This window comes from Macaca fascicularis, chromosome 7 (genome assembly GCF_037993035.2).
Source record: "Macaca fascicularis isolate 582-1 chromosome 7, T2T-MFA8v1.1".
In the NCBI taxonomy this organism is placed as follows: domain Eukaryota; kingdom Metazoa; phylum Chordata; class Mammalia; order Primates; family Cercopithecidae; genus Macaca; species Macaca fascicularis.
This window is the reverse complement of record NC_088381.1, coordinates 52,252,444-52,257,645: the sequence shown is the minus strand read 5'-3', so window position 1 is coordinate 52,257,645 and position 5,202 is coordinate 52,252,444. Positions and strand designations below refer to the sequence as shown.

General features: G+C 46.4%; 1 pseudogene; it reads right to left on the bottom strand.

Moving 5' to 3' along the window:
- Window positions 1-1,325: 1,325 nt before the first annotated feature.
- On the bottom strand, window positions 1,326-1,953 carry LOC102121172 (stromal cell-derived factor 2 pseudogene; annotated as a pseudogene).
- Between the last annotated feature and the right edge of the window lie 3,249 nt (window positions 1,954-5,202).

The window sequence follows — 5,202 nt, the reverse complement described above, 5'->3', positions numbered from 1 at the left end:
TAATATCAATATACAAAAGTCAACCACATTTCTTTATGCTAGCAACGAACAATATGAAAATGAAATTAAGAAAATAATTATATATACAATAGCATCAAAAAGAATAAAATACTTAGTGTTAGGAGAGAAGCTGAGGCAGGGCTTGGAACATGTCCAGGGTCCAGGGTCTAAAACCCCTCCTGGCCTTTGGAATGTATCTAGATTTGCCGGCTCCTTGCTTGTAGCACTCCCATTATCCCAAGTAGCCATATGTTTCAAAGAAAATGCTAAACCATCACAGCTGTAGCTCATTCACTTGATACACTGCTTCCTTTCAACCCCTACATCCTTACCACCTGTTTCTTTGTTTGATCATCAATAAATAGTGTGGGCTCCCAGAGCTTGGGGCCTTCACAGCCTCCATACTAGTGTTGGCCCCTTGGTCCCACTTTCTCTCTTGTCTTTTCTCATTCCTTTGATTCCGCCGGACTTCGTAGCCCCCACGGCCTGGTGTTGGGTCTGATCACCCCAACAACTTAGGAATAAAATTGGCTGTTTATTATGTTATATTCTTTGAGAGTCTTTGGCCATAATTAGTCGGAAATCTGTTAAAAATGAGGTACCTGAGGAGAAATGGAAGTAGAAAGAGAAAGGTTTGGATGCAAGTAAAGCTCTTAAAAGGCCCCACGTTGAAGGTTCCCAGCATCTCAAAAGAGTCTTAGGACTCAAGGATAAAGCAGATCATGAAATAGCACACCTAATATATAACACAGAGGCTAATAATAAAATTCTTTAAAAAAAAAAAAAATCATTTTGGAGGCCAGACATGGCAGCTCACACCTGTAATTCCAGCACTTTGGGAGGCCGAGGAGGGTGGATCACTTGAGCTCAGGAGTTAGAGACCAGCCCTAGCCAACATGGTGAAATCCTGTCTCTACTAAAAATACAAAAATCAGCTGGGTGTGGTAGTGGGTGCCTGTAATCCCAGCTACTTGGGAGGCTGAGGAAGGAGAATTGCTTGAACCTGGGAGGCAGACGTTGCACCATCGCACTCCAGCCTGAGGACTAGAAGTTTCCCAGCTAAAAGGGATGTCCCCTCAGTGTGTCTTACCAGTGAATAAAAAGCATCCACCCTGTCACCAGCAAGTCCTCTACTCACCAAGAACTGACCCAAGTCTGGGAGAGCAACCAATTCAAATGTGCAGGGCTGGAGCTTGTGAACACAGCCACTGTTTTCCATCGCACGTCTTCATCTAGGGAGTAACAAGGCCACTCCCAGGGAACTTGTGGCAGGGATCCCAAGGTGAAGCAGCACAGATGTCTACAAACTGTATAGTGACAGTGGCTCAGAGCCTCCAGACTCCTAGCTCTGCATGGTGGTCTTCTGCCTTCAACAACTCACTGGGCCTCATGAAGATGCCTTCCATGGCTTTCCAGCTGTTGTTCTGGCTTGGCTAGGCCAGGCCATGCATCTCTTTTTGCCCACTGATGGGTCCACCATATTGTTCTCCTGTGACAGACAGTGGTTCCTCAGTGGAAGAATGTTTGAACCACCCTCACCATCTCTCATCCAGTGGGGCCCATTACAGAGCATGGTCCAGTCATCCAGGTGACTACCTTCACCTTCCTCACCAAAAGTACTCACTTCCTGGTTTTCAGAAAGGTGTGGAGGTTTCAGCCAGTGTTGACATGTGTCAGCTGAATGGGCTGGCAGCACTTGATGGGGGTTCCCCTCTCACTGGCTGTGGTGATCTTACCCTATATTCTCCAGTAACTGTTGCTCTCATTCATGGAGGTTACACCTGTCACTGACTGCTGCCCACTACCTGACCCATAGAGCACATCGTGTGAGTGCAGTTGGACATTGTAGCACATTTTGAGCAGCTTCACCATAGAGCCACAAGTAACAGCCATATTGGACGTTCTCACGGTGCTCCACAAACTCCCAAACAGCAGTGGCGGAACCACAGCCATCCTAGCTGGATACGGAGACCTAGATCTTCCAGGAATAATTTTTTTTTTTTTTTAAAGAAAGGCAAAACATATGCTCTGAAAACTAAAACATTTGTTTAAAGGAATTAAAGATTGGCAGGACCCTGTGACTCATGCCTGTTATCCCAGCATTTGGGGAGACGAAGGTGGGAGGATTGTTGAGCCCAGGAGTTCAAGAACAGCCTGGACAACATGGTGAGGCCCATCTCTACAAAAAAACTAAAAAATTAGGCGGGGGTGGTGGCATATACTTGTAGTCCCAGCTATTTGGGGGGCCAAGAGGGGAGGATTGCTTGGGACTGGGAAGTCAAGGCTGCAGTGAGCTGTGATTGTGCCACTGCCCACCAGCCTGGGCGACAGAGTGAGACCCTGTCTCGGGGGAAAAAAAAAATACAAAAATTATCTGGGTGTGGTGGTGCTAGTCCCAACTCCTTGGGAGGCTGAGGCACAAAAGTCCCTTGAACCTGGGAGGTGGAGGTTGCAGTAAGCCGAGATCATGCCACTGCACTCCAGCCTGGGCAAGAGAGCAAGACTCCACCTCAAAAAAAAAAAAAAAGAGAGAGAGAGAGAGAGAATCTGAGCCAGATGAGCATCAGACCTCTCAACAGCAGTATTAGAAACTGGAAGTTTATGAAACAATGCCTTAAAGTTGCTGAGGGAAAATCATTATATACCCAGCCAAAGTATCGATCCAGTGTGAGGGTAGAATATAGACATTTTCAGACATGCAAAGTTAAAACAATTGTCTTCCATGAAAACTTCCTCAGGAAGGAGCTGGAGGATGCACTCCACACTAGAAGGGCATAAACCAAGAAAGAAGAAATGGAACCCAGGAAAATCAGAGATCCAGAGGAAAGAGAAGAAATGACATTGCAGAATGTTGGCAAAGGAAAGCCTAAGGATGACGACTGTGCTGCTGATCTGAAAAGCTTCAGGCTCAGATGGAGGCAGGAGAACTGAGGGCTCCAGAAATGGTGTCGCAAGGAAAAAAAATTAAGGAACTGGAACTCATAGTGAAAATGAGTATTGAGGATCATCTTACTGGGCTTTCGCAGAAGATCTAATCATAGGTCAAAGAAAATAAGCAAGTGAAAAAAATGAGACAATGATTAACTCTGTGGGGGAAAGGAGATCGAAAAAGATAGTATATTAGTTGTGGCTGGGCATGGTGGCTCATGCCTGTAATCCCAGCACTTTGGGAGGCCAAGGAGGGTAGATCACGAGGTCAGCAGATCGAGATCATCCTGGCTAACACAGTGAAACCCCGTCTGTACTAAAAATACAAAAACTTAGCTGGGCGTGGTGGCAGGCACCTGTAGTCCCAGCTACTCGGGAGGCTGAGGCAGGAGAATGGCGTGAACCCAGGAGGCGGAGCTTGCAGTGAGGAGTGAGATCATGCCACTGCACTCCAGCCTGGGCAACAGAGTGAGACTCCATCTCAAAATAAATAAATAAATAAATAAATAAAGATAGTATATTAGTTGGTTCAGCCATAAACACTTTTTAGTGACTGTGAATGTAACCAAGAGTTGTGGTGGTATGATATTGAAAGGAGAGGAGAAAGAGTGTAAGTGAACCTCCTCTGTCACAATAGGGAGCCCTAGAGACAGCATCTAAATTGGACCTCTTGGGAGATAACCAGAATTGAAATCAACGCTTTATTTAGGAAGTAAAAACCAGAAGAAACAACTGAGTAAGTTGAAATGGTTGCTTTTGGCAAGCAGGCAGACGTGGGGTAAAAAGCGTGCTATTTTTGTTGTAATCCTTTGGCATTCTCTGACTGTAAATACTCTGTACACATTATTTTGGGGAATAAAAGCTGATCTGAAGACCTGTGAGGAGAAACCATAAGGCTGTTTCCCTTTGAGATTTTCCTGTCTGAAGCAATTCTCCTTTGGAAAGTGAGCAAATAACCCCTCCCCATTTTTTTCGCTGTCTCATGAAGTGCATTTTCACTCCTATCAATAATCTTGGGAGGCAGGTATTGACAAGGGTTCTTGGTGCTTTGTGAAATATTAACTTGCATATTGGTGACTCAGAGCAAGACTCTATCTCAAAGGCAGGACAGAAGTAAAAATTCCCACTTTTAAAATTTTTATTATTATATTTTTCAGAGACAAGGTCACACTGTGTCACCCAGGATGGAGCTCAGTAGCCCAATTGTAGCTCACTGCAATCTTGAATTACTGGGCACAGGTGATCCTCTTACCTCACCTGCCCAAGTAGCCGGGACTACAGGCTCACCCCACCATGCCCAGCTAACTTTCAAATTTTTTATAGAGACAGGGTCTTACTGTGTTGCCCAGGCTTGTCTCAAATCTCCTGGGCTCAATCTGTCCTCCTGCCTTGGCCTCCCAAAGTGCTGGATTAGTGTTGTAAGCCACTGTGCCTAATATTCCTTTTTTTTTTTTTTTTTTTTTTTTTGAGACAGAGTCTCAATCTGTTGCCAGGCTGGAGTGCAGTGGCATGATCTCAGCTCACTGCAACCTCCACTTCCTGGGTTCAAGTGATTCTCCTGCCTCAGCCTCCCAAGTAGCTGGAACTACAGGCATGAGCCACCATGCCCAGCTAATTTTTTGTTTGTTTGTTTGAGACGGAGTCTCGCTCTGTTGCCCAGGATGGAGTGCAGTGGCACGATCTCAGCTCACTGCAAGCTCCACCTCCCGGGTTCACGCCATTCTCCTGCCTCAGCCTCCTGAGTAGCTGGGACTACAGGCGCCCACCACCACGCCCAGCTAATTTTTTGTATTGTTAATAGAGTTGGGGTTTCACTGTGTTAGCCAGGATGGTCTCGATCTCCTGACCTTGTGATCCACCCGCCACGGCCTCCCAAAGTGCTGGGATTACAGGCGTGAGCCACAGCGTCCGGTCTTTAATTTTTGTATTTTTAGTAGACAAGGGGTTTCACCATGTTGGCCAGGATGGTCTCAATCTCTTGACCTCATTATCTGCCTGTCTCGGCCTCCCAAAGTGCTGGGATTACAGGCATGAGTCGCCGGGCCCAGCCTAATATTCCCATTTTACAAACAAGACAACATAGACCTCAAAAAGGGAAGTAACTCTGGATCCAAAGTCACACAGCCAGTGAGTGGCAGAGCTGGAGTCCTAACTCCCTGTCCTGTTTTCACACCGCTGGCCTCAGGCCCAGGGACCTCTTGACCTTCATGCTTCCACTTCTCCCCTCTCTCCCAGCTGACCCCACCTTGCCTTCAGACACTTTCCACAATGTCC